Source organism: Mytilus californianus, unplaced genomic scaffold (assembly GCF_021869535.1).
Source record: "Mytilus californianus isolate M0D057914Y unplaced genomic scaffold, xbMytCali1.0.p SCAF_3, whole genome shotgun sequence".
NCBI lineage: Eukaryota > Metazoa > Mollusca > Bivalvia > Mytilida > Mytilidae > Mytilus > Mytilus californianus.
This window is the reverse complement of record NW_026262679.1, coordinates 69,948,617-69,970,701: the sequence shown is the minus strand read 5'-3', so window position 1 is coordinate 69,970,701 and position 22,085 is coordinate 69,948,617. Positions and strand designations below refer to the sequence as shown.

Here is a 22,085-nt window from a genome sequence, read left to right as displayed (position 1 = left end):
CATTCTTATTGACATGAGCCTTGTACAAAGTGTTTAAAAATAGTGAAGGTAAAAATAATAGTTATGAATAAACTTTTATTTATTGACACTGATATTTGATATCCCATCCAGTATTCCAGTTTCACTATTTGAAATCATTTTAAAATATTTTCCTAATTTTATTAACTTTTTAGAATATTTTCTAACATTTTTCACTGTATCGCTAGATTTTTTTCTATATCCACAGTATAATTCTGTGATATACATCCCAATTAAATATTAAATATATTAGATCCAGAAATTTGTGATTTTTGATCATTTCCAATATCACATTCAAAATAGTTATCCTCACTTTACATATTTTTTGGAATATTTTTTTTTTTATTTTGCACTATATCACTTGATTTTACTAGATCCACAGTATTCAGTTTTTATTGCATTTTCCATGAAATATGTCCCAATTAAACAATATAAGATCCAGAATTTTATAATGATTATTTCCAATATCACATTCAAAATTGTTATTCTCACATTATGAATTTTTTAGAATATTTTACTTTTATTTTTCACTTTATCACTAGATTCGACTATATCCACTGTATTCACATTTTACTTCATTTTCTAATATATATCGCACTTAAACAGGTGAATCATCTTCATATTAGGTCCAGAATTTTTTAATGATTATTTTCAAAATCACATTTAAAAGCCACAGAAACATGTTGGATAAACTTATTTCTTCTACTTGCATTCCAGTCTTGAATTTTTTTACCTTTTAGATTAACTTAATTCCATCTTTTTCATATATAAGCCACACAAAACATTTTGAATGAATTATTTCCTCCTTGATACATTCATGACAATCCATTCTAAAAAAAACAAGTCACATTTTAAGAAGCAAAATTATATTGCATCTTAAGAAGTGAATTCAAATAAAATAAATCCCAATATATTATGCACATTGATTCCAAAAGATTTCAAACACTTTGAATAATATTCCAAATGAAAAATTTGAACGGATATTTGAAGAAATGCATAACATATCCATCTGAAAACTGAAACTGAAAACACCTGAATAGCTACTTCTTGTTTCACTGCCAACTGGACAATACCATGTATAAGGGTTAAAAATTTAAAGATTCATATATTATGTAAAAACAGTTTTCATTTTCATTCATGTTAACATGCAGTTAAGAAAATCTCTTACACATTTAGATTTTTGGGTCAAAATTAAATTAATCATTTATATTGGGGATTTAAAACAATGAAAACCAATAATATGTTCTTCCCTATCAATTTTAAAATAGAATAACCCTAGGTGAAGAAAAACTTCAGGAAAAAAGCATGCTGCAAGGTTGAGTTAGGTGAATAAAAAAAAACCAGTACAGGTAGCATCAAGGTTAGACTCAACTCTAACAATACCAACTGGTCAATTTAAATGTCCCAATTGTATTGTCAATTGAACAATAGGTAAAGGTAAATAGTCAAGTCGCAGTAAACTATTTTAAGTTAGATAACTGTACACATATATGAATAATTCAAATAACCTGGAATATGAGGTCCCACCAAATTTTTTAATTTTAAAGCTGTTGATGGAATTTTTCAAAAATTATTACTTGAAAGGTTTCACTTGAAAAATAAAAAAGGGGAGATAATAAAGTTAGGTCAATTAAAATAAATTGATAGATTTCCGATTTTTTTGGGTTTTTTTAAAGATTTACGATTTCCGTATTTTGTTCATTTCCGTTACCGGTAACCGCCGATAATTTCGTTTCATTGAAAACTTCCTGTTTCAAATTTCAGTTTTCGTATTTCTCCTCGAGTAATATAACCAAAATGATTAATTCGACATATTCTGCTGCTCAATGATGACAACATTATCTTCTGAGAATATATATTGATTACTAGAAGGGCATGAAATATTCGGGTGACGAGTAATAGGCGGTGTCCCAAGAACGCTAATCGCGGTATGTCACAAATTTCAGTGATTAGAAAACCGTAGATTTTTTTATTTATACAATGACTTTGTGTCAGGGAATTTTGACTGTGAATAATATCCAAAGCGCAAGAATCGTGGAACACATTGGTACGAAAACATGACTGGAATAAATTAATTGACACAAGCACAAACTTGTGCGATTTATGACCGTACATGTACATGTATAATAATTTTTGAGTACAAAGAGTCTTAGAATAACCCAAGGCTGTCGTTTTTGTTGACAAACAGCAAACACCCTCTGTCCCCAGCCCCTTAATAGAGTCATTAAACAACTTTTTTGGTTCAGTTCATGTTTTAGATTGTAATTATATTTGCACCTTGCATAAGAATCTTCAAAGCATCAACCCTAGTATTTTCAACACAGTTTGAGTTTTCATTTCACTCTGTACTTGTAATAGTTGTATTGCATACCAATGCATATGCTTTATTTTATGAGCACTACAAAAAGCTTAAAAGAAAAATGAATTTGATGTAGGCAGTCTAAAAGAGAACATTTCTACATGTTTTTTGCTTTTTATTAAAAATAGGCTTCTAAAGCGGCCATTACATGTAGATCAGTGGTTGCCAATCAGAAATATTGATTTATGAATTTGAAAATAATGTAGAATTCCTCATGTATACATGATATAAGCTTATTATTACCCTAGTATATGAACAGCACGTTGCAAAAGGGTTTAGGAGGAAATATAATCCTCCCACCTGACCCATTTTTTTCCAAAATCTGGATGAAAATCTAATTAATTTTAGTTGGCCTTACATTGATTGATTGTTGGTTGCTTAACATAACTAAGTTACATATGAATTATGATAGTATGTTGAAAAAAAATTCACTAGGGGAGATAATTCATCTATAAATAATACTAACGACAATTAAGTTAAAGAATTAATTTTTTTAAGGCCAAGAAAGTTGACAAATCAATTGTTTTGTAGCCACTGGTAACTGGATTGAAACTAATTTAACACTGCATGTAATGGATTTTTTTCTAACATAAATCTGAGAGTCTCGTGCATTGATTCTAGAAATAATAGCAGTTAACTAGAAGTAACAATATAATAAGTAAACACATAATGTCTGTTTTTTTCTTTATACTGCAACTATAAACTGTTTTAAAGAAGACAACAACAATATTGAATAAGATGTAGAAGACGTAAATATTCTGCAAAATCCTTATAGATAAAAATTTAAAAAATAAAACATTATCAATGTCACAAACAAGGCCTTATACAGTCAGTGTTTAAACATTAATATGCCCTATGCAATTTGACTGCACAAATTAAACTGTTGCAATATAAATAGAAATAAAGATTTACAGGAATATTTGTGAATATTGTCCAGAGTACATTTTTATTTTGCATAAGCTTTCAACTCTTTTATCGTATAGTAAAGCTTGAAAATAAGTGTAGAATATAATTTGTCACTTATTACATGTATAATTTGAAGCTATATTTGCACTAGTGCATTATAATAGAATATTGCTTGCTAAATTTTTCTTTAAGTTCAGTGGAAAATATTTTGTTGCTCTACAATAATCTTAAATCCTGACAGGGTGAGTCTGACCGATGTCATTTTTCTATGTTTTTTATCATTGTTTAAGGTAGATTCATGGTATACCGCCATCTTGGATTGTACAATTGCAGTACAAAATGGGTCTAGTTATTTGCCTAAATCTGCAAAATTGGAGACAGATTTGCAATTTAATGGTTAGACTGTTTATTTATATAAAGAAAACTTGGTGAATTATTGTATTATACAAAATATTTAAACAAATATCATTTTTGTTTGTTTTTTAGAATCATTTTTCTCAAATGAGCCATTTAAGGAGAGATAACTCTTTTAGTAAAAAAATTATACTAGACTGATAGGGAAATTTTTAATTTTTACTTGTAGCAAGAAAACAAGTTCGGTGACACCATTTTTTCTTTTATTTTATTAAAACGTATTATAAAACCTATCTTCTCACAATTTATTTCAAAATTCTATCTCATAGAATTTTTTTATGCACACAAATGTGTTTTTTCATGAACAATCTAACCAAATTAAGGCAATTTTCAACGACTCATAACTTGAAAAATAGCACGGTGACCCATACTTTTTATTATATTTTTGAAAAAAGCATAGTAAAATCTTCATTCTGGCAAAGTATAAGAAAATTCTATCTAAAAAAATATATACTTATGATCTACCCAGATTTTAAGGGCAATGTTGGACAGTGTATAAATTACCTTGAATATTGCTAGGCTCAGCTGGAGAACATTAGTTGTATTTAAACCATATTCAGAAATTAATGTGTTCTTGATGTTGGTTCCAGTAAGAATTTTTTTTTTTTATCAAATTATCATACCATGAAGCTCTCAATTTAGGCTATTAAAACAGTCGCCTGGGCGACCTATAAAGCCTTCAGGCGACCTTAATTTCATTGTTGCTTACCATTTGGACCTGGCGACCGTAAAATTCCGGATAATCAACCTGCCTCCGGTCGTATTTTATTAAGTTTTATTCACAGTCATACGAGCGCTTGAATGTATGCTAAGTCTTGAATTTGATTTCACGCATTTTTAATCTTAATTTTAAAGCGCTTAATTTAACTGGGAATTCAAGCGTCTGATGAAGTGTTTTTGGGGCCAATACATCATGGCAGCCAAACAGATGTTGCTGTCCAGATTTTTCAAAACAACGATGTTTCACCAGCTAAGAAACATGAAGAAGGGGCGGAGAGTTCCTCTATAGAAACTCCGGCTTCTGATGAGACAAGTACATCTTCTAATGTTACGATTAAGCGAATAAGAAAAATATTAGAAAATTAATTGATATGCTTTTTATACGACCGCAAAAAAATTTTGTGGTCGTATATTGGTATGACGTTGGCGTCGGCGTCGTCGTCGTCCGAAGACACATTGGTTTTCGCACTCTAACTTTAGTTTAAGTGAATGGATCTTTTTGAAATTTAACCATAAGGTTAAATACCACAAAAGGAAGGTTGGGATTGATTTTGGGGGTTATGGTACCAACAGTTAAGGAATTAGGGGCCAAAAATAAGCATTTTCTAGTTTCCAGACAATAACTGTGGAACGGTGTATGGATCTCTCTGAAATTATACTACAAGTTTCCATACCACAAAGGGATGGTTAGGATTTGCTTTGGGGGGTTATGGCTCAAACCGTTTAGGAATTAGGGGCAAAAAAGGGGGAAAACAAGGTTGTCCTGGTTAATGGACAAATATTTTAGTACAAAACATAATTTAAAGCAGTGTAAGGGAGATAAATCAAATACATCATTGAAATTATCTCCCTTACACTGCTTTTCAATTATGTATAAAGTAATGGTTAATGAACAATAAAGATAATTTAAAACAGTGTAAGGGAGGTAATCCAAATACAACGTTTTGGTTACTTCCCTTACACTGCTTTTAAATTATGTTTAAAGAAATGCATATTTATAAAGGAAGACCAGTAAAAATATCTGCAAATGTTGCATCTTTTTTTTTTACAAAAAAATCCATATGAAAGATTTGACACTATATTTTGAATTCCATTACAAAATAGATTAAGTTAGCACTATGGTAAATTTAAATGGGTAATTATGGTTGCCAACTCCATCGGAAATTTGAATTGAGATTATGACCATATCTTGAGGGAAAGAATTATTTTGGGGAAAAAAGGGGGGGGGGGGGGGGGGATAAAAAGAAATTGTGGGGGGGGGCAATTTTTTCTCATTTCAGATTTCAGAAATTAAAAAGAATTATTCTTCAAATATTATTTTTTTTTCAAATTTCAAATATTGAAAAATTTCAAGAAGTAATCTTTAATTGCACAGTATGGCGCATTAGATTTGTAAAATCTTTGATCACATTTATTTATTTGTTATGCCGAATCTAACAGTGTATTTAGATTTTTAATTTTGGGTCCAGTTTTCAAATTGGTCTACATTAAGGTCCAAAGGGTCCAAAATTAAACTTTCTTTGATTTTAACAAAAATTGAATATATGAGGTTCTTTGATATGCTGAATCTAAACATGTATTTAGATTTTTGATTTTTGGCCCAGTTTTCAAGTTGGTCCAAATTGGGGTCCAAAATTAAACTTTGTTTGATTTCAATAAAAATTGAATATATGGGGTTCTTTGATATGCTGAATCTAACCATGTATTTAGATTTTTTATTTGTGGACCCCGCTATCAAATTGGTTCATACTGAGGTCAAAAGGGTCCAAAATTAAACTTTGTTTGATTTCATCTAAAATTGAATTATTGGGGTTCATTGATATTCCAAATCTAACCGTGTATTTAGATTTTTAATTTTGGGTCCTGTTTTTTAAATTGGTCTACATTAAGGTCCAAAGGGTCCAAAATTAAACTTAGTTTGATTTTAACAAAAATTGAATTCTTGGGGTTCTTTGATATGCTGAATCTAAACATGTGTTTAGATTTTTGATTATGGGCCCAGTTTTCAAGTTGGTCCAAGTTGGGGTCCAAAATTAAACTTTTTTTTATTTCAACAAAAATTGAATATATGGGGTTCTTTGATATGCTGAATCTAACCATGAATTTAGATTTTTTATTTGTGGGTCCGCTATCAAATTGGTTCATATTGAGGTCAAAAGGGTCCAAAATTAAACTTTGTTTGATTTCATCAAAAATTGAATTATTGGGGTTCTTTGATATTCCAAATCTAACCATGTATTTAGATTTTTAATTTTAAGTCCCGTTTTTTAAATTGGTCTACATTAAGGTCCAAAGGGTCCAAAATTAAACTTAGTTTGATTTTAGCAAAAATTGAATTCTTGGGGTTCTTTGATATGCTGAATCTAAACATGTGTTTAGATTTTTGATTATGGGCCCAGTTTTCAAGTTTGTCCAAGTTGGGGTCCAAAATTAAACTTTGTTTGATTTTAACAAAAATTGAATATATGGGGTTCTTTGATATGCTGAATCTAACCATGTATTTTGATTTTGGACATTGGACCATAATAGGTAAATTAAAAAAATTCAAGTTCTTAGACCACATTCTTTCTGTGTCAGAAACCTATGCTGTGTCAAATATTTAATAACAATCCAAATTCAGAGCTGTATCAAGCTTGAATGTTGTGTCCATACTTGCCCCAACTGTTCAGGGTTCGACCTCAGCGGTCGTATCAAGCTGCGCCCCAGTGAAGCATTTTATTTTACTAGTCTTCATTAGCTCTACTGACTAGACTTTCATAACAAATTTCTTAGGCGACCTGCAATTATTTCCTGGCAACTAAAATTTTGAATTGGCCACTGAAATTTTAAGTCTGGTGGCCAAAAGGCAACCTGGTCTTTAAACCTACTTTGAGGGCTGTCATGAAGTAAGGCATATCATTTTAATGTTAATCTAAACAAACTTGTACATTTGGTAAGGAAAATATCATCAGAAATTTCAATGTTTTATAACTTATACCAGTCTATAAAAATAAACAAGTAGTTTTGAAAGACGGAGTTATCCATGCAAAATTGAATGTTTAATGTAATGAAATTATCTACATTTAGATTACTTGTTCAAACATATAGTATATATGTTATTGAGAGTTATTTATAACCATTTGAATTGTTACAAAAAAGTATTTTTAAGTGCACACCAAAGTGCTCCTCAGTAAGGAGTTTTATGAATATAACAGGTGAGACAGGAGATGATCATATTATATTGATGCAATAACATATTGCAGAAGGTATAAACAGTTACTTTTCTCCATCATTGTTAAAAATAAATTTGTTGAGTGCTCCTATGTCAGGAGGACTATAAATTACAAGAAGTAAAACAGGAAGTGAATCTTGTTATGTTCAAAGTACAAATTTCTTTGATTCTTCTTTAAATTTCATAATCATGGTTTTGAAACAAAACATTTTTTACCAATTAAGTCAAACTATGTATGCCTTTAAAATTGTTTAAGATTTTATTTTTTATGTTATGCCTACTTAAATAATTTTTTTCAGGTGTACATGCTGTACATTAACATTACAAATGGATAACATGTGGACATTTCATTCTGTATTAGGGAGCTACCATTTGATTTATATGGGGGGCTAGGATGAAAAATTTTGTCCTGCTTATTTATTTTTCCCTCTATTTGGTCCTGCCTTTTTATTTTTCACTGTATTCGGTCCTGCCTTTTTTTTAAAATTTATCCTGACTCTTCTTTTTACATAAATTGTCATCCTGCCTTTTTTTTGCAAATAATCTCGTCCTGCCTTTTTTTTTACTCAAAACTCCTGTCCTGCCTATTTTTTAAAAAATTCATCCTAGCCCCCCCATAAAAATCAAATGGTAGCTCCCTTAGATATCTAGTAATTTTGTTCAATTATCTTAAATCCACTAATTAGCAGTAAACAATCATTAACAAAGGTGATAAAACTGCCAAAGCATTAGGTATTTAACGTAATCCTTAATAAGGAATCAGGTAAAATGCTTAACTCAAATACATCTATTTCATTTATATTTACTGCCTTCAATTTGATAAGCAAATAACTTTTTTTAAAAGGAATACTTGACTACAGAAGGGGGATAATCTTTTTTTTAGTGTTTCCCCTATCACACAAAAAGGGCATGATAACTTAATTGAAAAAGGGCATCTAGAGCACGCAAAAATTTATAAAAAGGGCACCTACAGTGTATGGAAAATTAACAAAAGGGCACCTACAGTATGCTGAAAACAAGAAGGGCAATAAATTGTCATATTGCATTGGTAAAGTTTTTTTATAACAACTTTGAAGTAGATTCCTTGTACTTTATTCTAATGATCAAGTTGAGATACACATATATCAGATATTGATTAATGAAACTCTATCATTGCTTCTGGGAAAGGAAATTATATGAATAGATCAAAATCATGTTGTATTATAACATAGATGTATAAACCCATCTATGATTATACTATAGAAAAACATTTTTACACAAGAATGTGTTAGGTTAAGGGGAGATAATTGTGCAACAACAAGAAAATGTTTATTGTTATTATTTCTTCATTCTATATATGTTATTATTCCTTCATTCTATATAAAGATAAGTCAGCTAGCAGATGACACTACACTTTTTCTTAAATCAAAACTAGATATTTCAAAAGCCTTTAACATGATTGAAACATTTGGTTCACTTTCAGGATTAAAACTTAACAGATCTAAAACGAAGGGTATTTGGCTAGGGATTCCAAAAACACTTTTTTTTTTATAAAATATGTCAGATCTAAATTGTCCCTAGTTTAAATAAAATGTGATTATTATTTAACAGAACAATAGTAAAAGAGAGGCAAAAGATACCAAAGGGACATACAAACTCATATTTGAAAATAAACTGACAAAGCCATGGCTAAAAAAGAAAAACCAACAGACAAACAGCAGTACATAAAATACAACATAGAAAACTAAAGACTGAGCAACACGAACTCCACCAAAAATTGGAGGTGATCTCAGTTGCTCTAGAAGGGAAAGCAGATTCTGCTCCACATGTGCACCTGTCATGTTTCTCATGTTAGTACAAACCAGTTGATAAGTCTAATTAATTAGTAAGTATCTGTTCTTAATATAAGGTTGAAAAACTCAGATTGTTTTATCTAGGTAACACTTATAGAATAAGGAGATGTGGTATGATTGCCAATGAGACTAGTCCAAATGAACTGAAGCAGAGTTAATCAAATGGAAGTCACTTAATATGGCCTTCAACAATGAGCAAAACCCAATACTGTATAGTCCGCTATAAAAGGCTGTAAAAAGCTTAAAATGTAAAACAAATTAACCAAATATTTCCCCATAGTATTAACCAAACTTCCCTAAAATGCATTCACATTATTAATACATGTATGTGTATTTACAGGCGAGTCTCAATTCGTTTGTAGTTTTGTTACTTCAGCAGTACAGCAGTGTGGTCTAATTGAATATAAAAAGACCTGGCCGAGTTGAATTCTTCCCCTAACATGTTGTAAAGATTCAGCGGACTCACATCTTCAAAAATATTCAATAAGTAGTAGAAGTATTGACAGTGAAAGTTCATTATTGAAGATAAGAGCTGGTCGTTTTGAAGAAGACAATGATACGCTAACTACATGTATTTGCCTTAAGCACAGGTACTGGTAATTTTTTTTTTAAGAATAACAATAACATTCAAGAACATAAATGCTGAAAGGTTTATAACAGCATTTCCGACAATTTCGAAAATCAGTGCTGATCAACTTTAAAAAAAAAGAGTTATGCCGTTTGGAAATATTAATCATATGGGAAAGTGCTTTGTAAAAGCTCTAACATGTAGAACTCTTGCCAGATTTTTATCAAATTTATATCAAAGGTTTATAATTAGCAATGTCTCTGACAAGTTCCAAAATCAGGGCTAATCAATAACTTTTAAAAGAGTTATGTCCCTTGGAAATTTAAATTATATGGAATATTGCATTAAAAGGCTCTCAAGCCAACATTTCTCAAAGATATTAATAAAAAGTTAAAAGAACCAAAATAGATTAATAAAAAATTTGTTATTGCCCTTAGACAGAAAAAATATGTGGAATTCCGGAGACATTGTTATCTCATCCGTTATTGTGTATAGGGACTGTGTTTTACATCTTTAGCCCTTGTCTGTCCAAATAACAACTATTTTCCTACAGTTGCAACTGCTGAAAATGTCAATTACCACATTCCTGATAGGAGTTGTGCAATGTATATTTATAATAGAATTTTAGGTGTGCTCGTTCATACAATTTTGCCATTAAAGATTAGGGGGAACTAGATTATTGTATTTTACTGAGTCTAAAAAATGATTTGTCCTTAGGAAAAAAAACAGTCAACCCACCCTCGGGGGGCCACTTCCTCTATACAAGGTGATAGGATGTGCCGCTGGAATAGGTCACCTTTTCAAGCTTGAAAAAATGTGAATATGTTGGGAAAACTATCAGAAATATATGATAAGGTCAATAAAGTTCCCATAACTTCTTCGTCTGTCATCTTTCTTGGTGTTCCCGTCTGTGTTTTTATCAAACAATTTTCTCTCTTTTGACACTGGTATTCCACTCTTACATTACACACCACATGACACCCAAACAATATGGGAAAGGGTTACATTTTTACCTACACATTATATGAAAAGGTATACATTTTTAAAATCTAAATTATATGAAAAGGGTGGGGTAACAGAACCCCAGCAGCACCCCTATCAATTAAGTATTGAAGTGGACCCCTGAGAATCCACCCTCAGATGAATAATCTGTACCTAAGTAATTACAGGATTGGATTTTTTGTGGCTTTTGCAAAGAAAGATTATGGCTGTTTTTTGTTGTGATTTGTACATGTATTTCATTTCTTCTATCGCAAGTTTTGATAATTATTGCCTTTCAATTTTTTTAAAGGTTTGCTCTTGGTGTTGGTTGGAGACCTAGTAAGCTGTGTTTGATACGATGGGAAATTTACAAAAAGTAAGAGCAACTTGAAAGGAACTATCACAAAGGAGCAGTCTATTTTCCTCAAGAAATATCATCATGTTCTGCTTGGAATTGGATCTGACAGGTTTGCTTATTTTTTTGTTGTTCAAATTACCAGCTCACCTGGATCAAATGTTCATGTGAGCTAGTACCAATAACTTGGGTGTCTGTGGCTCTTTTCACAAAAAATCTGATGTACATGTCATTTTGATCCTAATACAGACATAAATTTGGTTTTTAGAGAATGTGTCATTGAATAAAATAAGGTACCCTAGATAAATGAGACAGAAACCCAATAACAAATGTAAACAAATACATCTTGAGGACAACATACAATCTTCATCAAAATACAAGTATATAAATTTAACACAAATCACCCAATTCTCCAAAGAAGGCAAAACATAAAAGAAATGACATGCAAAAACTTCAGACAATGTTCCTGACTTGGGACATGCATACAAAAAAGTTGCAAATTCAAACAAGTTAAAAAAAAATCAAAACTTCCCTTTTTTACTATTATAAGCCAATTAGGGCAAGGAGCCAGGAAGTAATTTACAGGCCCTAAGTACATGGAGTAGTGAATCCGTCCAATGAGCATTTTTATTTTTGAAATAAAAAGAAATGTTATGATACATGCTTTTTTGTTACAATTTAAATTTTCACTTTCAATTTTACAGGGATGTATTCCAGATGCAGAAACGAACTTGTGCAAAGAATGGAAGAGAAGGAAAAAAGATTTGAACCACATGTAAGTAAAAACAAGGACAAGAAAATTTGCTTATGTTCTATTCCTATCAAAAAAAAGAATGTTCTGTGCTCTTTTGCTTATAATCAGTACCTTTAAGTCATTATTTTTGCAAGTAGAAATCACCCAAAAATATTGGCCTGCTTTTGATTATTGGAAGCAACATAAATATCAGTTTATCTTTATAAATTGATATTTATTTTACAATAGTAAACTATACCACCTATATTAGATTTGAAGGTGTGCTCCTTCATACAATTTCCTACTGGATACATGTCATAATGGAACTTGTTTCAATTCTTTGACACAGAAAACTAGGTATAAGACATTTTTTTTATGGCCATCACCCATTTAACTTTCATACATAACCAAGCAATTTGAACTTCCTGACCTGCCTCAATAATCCAACTCTCATAGGTAAAAACCATGTACAGGAGTCAAACAATTTTTACTTGGCATTGCATAAAATGAAATTAAAGAACCAAGCAAGGCCAATATTGACATTTTTCTACAAGGAAATTTTGCTTTATCAATGATTACAGATTTAAAATTTGAATTCAAATATTACAATATGGTAAATAAAAGATTTTGAATAATTCAAAGAAAATCATCTTTATTGGTAAATTTAGTTTTAATATAGATAGCAAAACATGATGACTTGACTTTAAAATTATGAAAGGTTAATGCTACAATTGCGACATATTTTTTCTTTCTTTAAGACATCAATGAATTTGATACACCTTCATGGAATTTTACGAAATTTTGACAGAAGCTTCTTCAGGATCAAATGATAGTATCAAGAGCAAAACTTTGAAAATATTTTTTCTGAGTTTTCCATATTTCACTAAAAATTAAGTGACCATAATTTTAAAAGGTGAAACACCTTTAAAAAGTAGATAGACGACCTCTCTCTTTTTCTTATGAAGGGTAAAAAAACTAAACTTATTGAATGGTTATTTTTTTCGGTAATTAGTCTTATATCTCATACAATATCTTCTGACTTTAATAGCTTAAAGCTGAGATGAAGGTATACATATAAATCCTATAAGAATTGCATGTATATGGTAATAAAATAGTTGAAAATGTTTTCTTTTACAGATTTCACAAAATGAAGCTCATGGAGAAGTAACACAATGCAAACAGACAGCCAGGGATGCAAAAGAAGCTGGAAATATTCAGATTGATGAGGTTAAATAGTCAATGTGTTCAATCACATTTTGGTAGTCATATATATAATAAACCATTTTGACGGAAGACTGCTTGCAACTGTTTACACCGGGTTGTCTGCTAAATAATAGACATTAAAACAGGAAGCAGGAGCAATTGTTGAAAAATTAGACTTTTGTCTTGCTGGACACAAATTTAAATTGCTAGTAAAAATGTCCATGGTTATATAATTTGCTATTATTTTAAGCTCACCTGGCCCACACCTGTCTCAGAAATTGATGAAATTACTGCAGAAGGATCACTAACTAGTGTAGTTCATAAAACTATAACCATTAGACTTGTAACTGTGTTTGTATAATTTTCCAGGGCGTCAGAAAAGACCAAGGTACAATGGTATTTTAGCCATTTCGCCATGATTTGCGCGTAACGTTAAAATTGTTTTCATTAACGTTCTAGTAACTTTATAATCATTTTATCACAAGATTTTTAGTCCCCTACTGACGAAGTCGATGGGGACTTGAGGTTTTCACTCTGTCCGTCTGTCCATCCGTCAGTCTGGCAAATCAGCTTTCCACACTTTTTTCTTCGTTCTTGCAGATATTGATTTGATATTTGGTATATAGTTTTGCCATGACAAGTTATAGATCAAGTTCGAATTTTGTTCCGGTCTGATGATTTAGTCCAGAGTTATGGACCATTACTCTGGACCATATCTAATGTTAGAGTACTATGTTAAACCATATTTCTGTACAAAGGGAGATAACTTATGTTTTAAAAGACATTCTTTGGTAAATTATTTGAAGGATTTTTTGGCAGGTTTGTTTGTTATTTTGTATAAACTAATTTTCTGAATGCTATATATATAAAAAAAATTATGAAGTGAAATCCTTTAATTAGATATTAATCTATTCTTATTAATGAATATATTACATTACATTGTGTAGATAAAAATTGTTGACATTTTATAGATAAGTTACAAATCTATATTAGTTTGTGACAAATAAAAGAAAAAATATTTGGAACTATTAATTATATTTGATTATAATTTGAAAATAGATATACACTGTATTACATCATATCTAATTTTATAGAACTATTAATCATATCTAATGTTAAAGTGTTTTCCACACTTTTTTTCATCATGTTTGAAGATATTGATTTTTTGATTTTTTGATTTTTGGTGTTTTAACGCCACTTTTAAGCACCGCTTTTGGGCTATTTCGTGGCGGCCAGTTTTTATTGGTGGAGGAAGCCGGAGCGCCCGGAGAAAACCACCGACCTTCGATAGGAAAACTGACAATCCTAGTCAATTAAGATTGGAGTCGAGTGCACCCGCACGAGCGGGGTTCGAACTCACAACCTCAGTGTTGACTGGCTAGTGATTACAGTAGTAACTACTTAGACCACTTGGCCACCGAGGCCCCTTGAAGATATTGATTGATAAATGGTATATAGTTTTATCATGACAAGTTATAAACTCAAGTTCGAAATTTTGTTTCGGTCTGATAATTTTGTGCAGAGTTTTGGTCCTTGGACTTGAAAAATTCACTCATTGAATCAGTTTTCCACACTGTTTTTAGTCGTGCTTGAAGATATTGACTTGATATTTTCTTTTTGTATCAAATACTGTTTTTTGACAATTGTGATCTGATAGCAGAAGAATCTAAAACTGAGATGTGTCAGCTAACTGAATTAGCAAATACTGTATTGTAAACATTTGACATTTTTGATCTTTTTTCAAAACCTCTGATCTGATTGATGTAGTTAATATTTGAAAAATTTCTTCTCAATAACTGCTTAAAAAATTGATTGATTGATTGTTGTTTTTGCTTAATGTCCAGTAGCAAATATTTCATGCATTTTCAGGACCACTTATTGAATTGAAACCAAGCTGTGCGACGTAAATCATTTTGTGAGAAGCTGTGACATCCACGGATCCAGTACCCCACCTTTTTCCTATACATGTATTTTGAATATTCAAAAATTTATACCCTTTTATATACATTTTGACCAACAATAGACCTATATAGCTATATTTAACTACTTCATGGAGAGTTAAATAACAAATATCTGATGCATTTATCACTGAGGTTAAAATTTCATCTATAGAAAATATTCAGTTTTAGAAGCTAATGATATGACCAACAACCTTATCAACTATTTGTAATATTTTTCTTGCCCTTTTATATATATTTAATACAGAGCTCATCCCTTCCGCTAAATACATAAAGGGAAACATACAGCCTTCAACAATAGACATGATTTTACTCAATATGTGAAGCTCTAAACATTTACATAACTTGTGAATGAATTAAACAGAAACAACAATAAGTCCCAATTGATTTGAAACTGATGCTATATATAGTGTCATCTGATGATGCAATTTAAAGGTTTTTATTCAGATGATTCTCAGATTGGCATGTGATCCTAAGCTGGTTTTGGTAAAACTGATACTGTTGATTCATTTATTTTCGTGGGTACCAATTTTCGTGGATTAAGGAAAACTTACATGTTCGTGAATATTTAATTTCGTGGTTTTGCCGAAGTCTGCATACAAGCCTATAGAAAATTTGGTATTTGTTGAACATTTAATTTCGTGGTTCACCTGTACCCACGAAATCCACGAAAATTGGTATCCAACGAATAATAATGAATCCACATCTTTTTGCAGTGAACATCGGGATTATTTTGTCAGATATAAAAAATGGTAAAGAAGTAAAGTAAAATCATTTTACCATGCTGTGTTGATAATGTATGGACTTTCACAGTTAAACATGTTAAAGAAAGGTGTTCAGGTCGATATTGGTTATTAATCATGTTTACAGTTAAAGGGGTATTAGCTACGAGATATAAAAAAAATTAGAATATGATTTTTTGTTTGTTCAATCATTAATGAAAGTGAAATAGTGAAATAATAATTCGCTTTTAGCAGCCAGTTTGGTTCAATTTTGTCAAAATAAGCTAAGAAACATTGCTGATGAATTATTCACTTGCAAGTGAATAATTTGACCTCATTGAATCTGTATTCATGTGAACTTCAATTTAACCCATTAGCTAGAGATTGGTTACGCATGTATTAGTCGTGTTCAGCCATTAAAAGGAAAAGAATGTCAACATTGAAAGTGAAACAAGGATGAACCATTTCGTTGACTGATTCGGTCGACAAAAAATCATTCTTAAACAGGCAAAAACGATGATTAACTTATTTTTTTAGCCTATAACGTGAATTCAAACAGACCAAGAAAAGTCCAATTGCACGAAGTCGCTATCTATTTATAGTTATGTTTATATTGGGTTATGTGACCGTCGTAGGTTATTGGAGGTCATCTTGATGATTAATTAGATGGTGTCTAGACTAAAATATACACGAAATGCTGATATATATTATCGAGTCCATGCATTGTTAATTGTTTATTTCAGACTTATCGTATTTTGGATATACGCTTTAGTATATTATAAATCAAATATGAGAATTTGAGTCAAATCAGTGAACATGAATTTGACAGCTAATGCCCCTTTAATGGAATACAACATATTGCTTATCTACATTGTTTTAAAATATTGTACAAAATGTAAGTGCAATTCTAATGTATCATTAAAAGATTGAAATTTTTAGCAAAAACTTCACCCTGTTGCTATGGTAATTTATTTGTTGCTAAGGATTTCATTTTGCTGCTTTCAATGCAGATGTTAAATTTTGACATTGCTTGTATATATTTTCTTGAAACATTGCAGTATACCTGAATACATTAAAAAAAATGTGATTGTAAACATTTTGCATGTCATGTTGCTCATGTTCTATCGTTGTTGCTATGGTCTTAATTGTGTAGCTTTAAATTTTTTCTTTGAATTATACTGAAGCAATTGGGTATTGCTTAAAAAAATTGTGAAGATACATGATACATTTTATAAATTTTGAATAAACCTACAGATTTTCATTTTAAGCACTGAAAATATCATGTTGCTAAGGCACCAATTATGTTGCTATGGAATATTTGTTATTTTTGTTTTTGTCTTTTCTTTTGATATAATTGTAAAAATTCACTGTTGCTTGTATGAGTTTTCTAGATACATGATAAAACATATGAAAATGCCCAAAAATTAAAATTATAAGCAACATATGCCTGTTGCAAAGGTAGATTTTATTGTTGCCATGGTGTAAATTTAGTTGCTATGGGTTTTTTACTAATGAAAATGACTGCAATCATAGTGTGCTTTGACCCTGTTATGTTTTCCATATAAAATGTTTACTAAAATGACAAAAAAAATGTTTGTAGATCTGTCACCAAGGTCCAGAGCACTATTAGATAAGGGGGAGCTAACTCGTATGTACTTGAACCAAGGAACAGGGGGTCAGTCTATCGCTAGACTTAATGTTCTGATAGGCATAGCTTAAACGCAATAAAGGTTTTCATAATTTAATAATGATAACAATTTAGATGAATGATGATAACAATCAATTAGTAAACAATGCCAAATAATAATAATCTAATTCAAGTTCAAAGTATCAAATCTAAATATCAAATTCAAAGTAAAACTATTTCTCTTATACTGTAAAATACAAAATAAATGCCAAAACTACTAATTCATAAAATGAACTTAATCTCAAAATCAAAATGTAAAAGTCTCAAAAATATAATAATTCTCAAATAGAAATTGCAAAAGGTAATAAATGTGAGTCAGAGATAAATTTTGTCACAACACTAAACCGTCAACTGGTAGATTGGTAGACAGTCTTGTAGGTCCAGTATCATGACGTGAGTAGTGAGAGGTTATGGTTCAGAAACACTGACTGCCTTTCCTAAATTTCACAACGATATTTATACTAAATCCCAAAATAAATAAATATGTCTCGACATGTTAAAAGTACTCTCATTAGTAAAAATAGACTTTAATAAACATAAAGCCTAATCCTATAATGTTTTGATAAAAACTTAAACTATCCTAGTGACATATGCTAATTACAATTAATATTTCAAAACAAATTACTTTAATCACACTGTGACATCTCCAGTACTTGCCACAGCATAGGTAAAAATTAATTAAACAATTTAGTTAAAAAAATTTACAAAATACAAACACAAAATTTTCTTTCTAAAGATAAAACACATTATTTATACAAAATCATACTATTAAAAATATAAGCCAAATAACACACCATGACAGATCATAACATTTTATCCAAACATTTACTGATCAATTTCTGAAATTGTAAATAAAAATGCAATTTTTGGTTAAAAAAAATTTCTTGGATTATGAGCTACCAAATTTTATTTGATAAGGTAATAGTATAGTTACGTGTCCTCAAAGAAAATATGATTTAGTAAAGTCAGATCTTTTGTGTTTTTAGGCAGAGGACTTGAACAATTGTAAAGCATTTTTTCATGATTTTTAACTGAAATCCCATGTTTTCTTCAAGTTACCATAGCAACTATACAATAATATATAAAGTTACAATTGACATATTGTTACTTGTTACAAATGATCATATCCTTATGGGAATCACTGAAAATAAATATTATCTACAGTTTCTTTGTTGTTTTGACATTTTAAAATGCCACATCTTTGATGATTTTTCCATAATTATAGACTATATAGCATGCTATATCAGCTTCGTTGCTATGGAAACAGTTTAAGTCCAACATTTGCACAAATATGATCAAAAATGTGTTTTTTGTTATATTCAAAAAAGACATTATATAAATGATGAATGATAATTTGGAAATATTTTTTTTTTCATTTTTGGTAGGTTGGTTTTTTATTCATTTTCAGAATGCTGTATACATATTTATTTACTTTTGATGAAGCGAACTCTTTTCAAAACTTACCTAATATTGTCCATGGGAACCCCTGTAAGAATTTAGCTAACATTGTCAGTCAATGAATAAATAAATCAAATTCTTGGTGTACTTAGACATGCTGAATCTAACTGTGTATTTAGATTTTGAATATTGAACCATAATTGGTAAAAATCCAATTTAAAATTTTTCAGTTCTTTCACCACATTCATTCTGTGTCAAATATTTAATCACAATCCAAATTCAAAGCTGTATCAAATATTTAATCACAATCCAAAGTCAAAGCTGTATCAAGCTGTCATGGATAGATACCCGATATCCTTTGTTTTTCTATTGAATGTAGTGTCCAGACTTGCCCAAACTGTTCAGGGTTTGATCTCTGTGGTCATATCAAGCTGTGCCCCAGCGGAACATTTTATTTTCTATATTCAGTTTTTATGATAACAAAATTAGTCTTATTTTTATATACTGTGCAAAACAAAAAGATGATCTGAAATATAGCTATTGGATTATATTTCTACAGTAACCTTATAAACAGCCCTGTAAAGGTGTATGTTTTTTTAATTCAGTTGTTTAATTAATCCTTATGTGAATATATTGCTAAATGTACTATTTTTGAAAGGATGATAAGAATAATTGTTTCTCTAATTCTTCGTCAATTTATCCCTTTCTGCACCCATTGTATAAAAAAAATTTAATCAACGTGTGGTTCGTTTGATCTCAGTTCTTCATTGGTTAAAATCCGATTATGACGTCGAATTTTCTTGCTTTCCTCTGAATTTCCTATTGTGACGGCATGAAAAAAGGCGACCATGCCTGATGACGTCACATAGAAAGAACATATCTTTTTGCAGATCATTCCAAAAGAAGGAATAAATTTGCCTGCGTATTGTTTGAAAATCATTAGAGAAACAGATTCCACCACCAAATCTCGTGTAATACGATATTTATCCACTCTCGGCAGTTAAATTTTAAATATTTAAAACGCTCGGCGAGTCTCGCGTTTTAAATTTGAAAATTTAACTGTCTCGAGTGGATAAATATCGTATCACACTCGATGCAGTGGTAGAATCTATATATATGAACTTTATATTTATAAAAATATAAGCATGCAATGGCGATAGATTTCATATTAGTCCATTTTTTTTTAAGAAATTTTGCACCTTTTTTTACCTTTTTCTAGATTTTATATGTGGCTCCACTCCTTGCCCATTGACATTTTGGTTAAAAAGTAAAGAATACTATATATATGAATATGTCAGCAAATTATGGTGGCACCTCTATAAATTTTTGAGAATACTGCCATAAATTTTGCCAAATTATGCAAAAAATAAGGTTTTAACAAAATCCACCTACACTTATGATGTCACCGATATATATTTATTAGTGAAAATCTTTGTTTAAATGAAGAAATAAAACATTTTAATGTATGTTTTCATAACAATATCACATGTATAAAATGTTCTTTTTTTTTTTAAAGAAAAACTGTACGATCTATATTATAAACTTTTATTGCTTATTAGATGCAAGAAGAACAACTGGAGGAATATTCGTTGTAATGTTTGTGACTTATGTTGACTGAAATGACTTTGTTTGAAATAAAGTTTTGTACCAAAAAATGTTATTACTTGTTTGAACCCAGTATTGCATGCAAATTAATCATTAACCAATATTACTTCATATTTGCCAACACTTAAATGGCAAATATTCTACAGCTGTGGGGCCTTTTTCCCTGTTTGTAGATTAACTTCAGACACACTAGAAATAAACATGTAATATTTTTTTCATTAGCCTCTATTTGTCCTTGTTCAAGGTCCATAAACAAACAAACATGTGTCATAGCTGATTGATATTTTCTTCAGTACACACCTCTGGATAAGATACGAATGTCTCTGCAGCATTGAAAATTGATAAACATTTTGCTCACCACAAATCACTAAGTTTTGTGTGTAGGGTCTATGTACACTAACAAACTTTGTGCATAGTTCTGATTGAAGGCCTTTGTCTTATTTTGTCTCCACTGCAACGAAAGAGGCAGAATTCTAAACATAGTGTGGAAAACTAATTTGCTGGACTGACGGATGGAAGGACGGACAGACAGACAGACAGACTGAGTGCAAACCTAAAGTCCCCTTCGACTTCGTCTTCGTCAGTATAGGGGACTAATAAGGTTGAGGTCAGATGAGCCCTGCCAGACAAGCATGTATACCTCAAAATCATTAGATACTCTAATTTAGATGACTTTCTGCTTTTAGTATCTATGAAACGGACCCAACAATGAAAACTTAACACAACAAATGAAAAAAGAAGACGAGGTGAATGTCAGTTAAACCCTGGCATACGAACATGTACACTTCACAAACATTCCATACAGTAAATAAAGTTGACCTACTAATTCAAATATCTGAGAAGAGGACATCCTCATCTGGAAAAGTTATAGCATTGACAAATGGACCATAAGAATGAGTTCAAGGTAAATTGAACCCTATCAGATGGACATATCATGCAAGGTCATGCGTTTCTTAGACTGTTTATGACGTCTTTACAATAAATCTGTTGGATGTTTAATGATTGATTCCTTAGTCTGGGAGAACATGATTTATTTATTAGTTGTAATTGGGTTTGAACTAGCTTTCAGTAAATGCACGTACTCTTACTTTGGTGTTTTGAGTCTTATGTTTTAATGTTAGTTATATTGTGCCTTGTGTCTATCCTTAGAGTTAGGCCAAGTGCAACTGATTTTTAGTTTGTTCTTCAGTTGTGCTATGTCAAGCCAAGTTAGGGGAGGGTTGAGTGCTGACAAATATGTATAACCCCGTCATATTTTTCATGTGCCTGTACCAAGTAAGGAGACAGTAGTTCAATGGTTGTAGTTGGTTCATGTCTGGGCTTTTTATAACCGACTATATGGTATGGTTTATTTCTCACTAATGAAGGTCGTACGGTGGCCTATAATACTTGCTTACATCTACTTTATTTGAACT

The 22,085-nt window shown here is 30.7% G+C and overlaps 1 long non-coding RNA gene across 3 annotated transcripts; it reads left to right on the top strand.

The window, feature by feature from the left end:
• Nucleotides 1-1,751: 1,751 nt before the first annotated feature.
• LOC127734985 (uncharacterized) lies at nt 1,752-20,725 on the top strand. 3 transcript variants are annotated; one of them, XR_007997906.1, is made up of 5 exons: nt 1,752-1,946; nt 9,801-10,050; nt 11,320-11,476; nt 12,069-12,139; nt 13,235-20,725. It is a non-coding gene; the product is annotated as an uncharacterized LOC127734985 (long non-coding RNA). The 3 variants fall into 3 exon arrangements; XR_007997908.1 differs by lacking the exon at nt 1,752-1,946 and adding an exon at nt 7,938-8,360; XR_007997907.1 differs by lacking the exon at nt 1,752-1,946 and adding an exon at nt 7,938-8,391.
• The last annotated feature ends 1,360 nt before the right edge of the window (nt 20,726-22,085 follow it).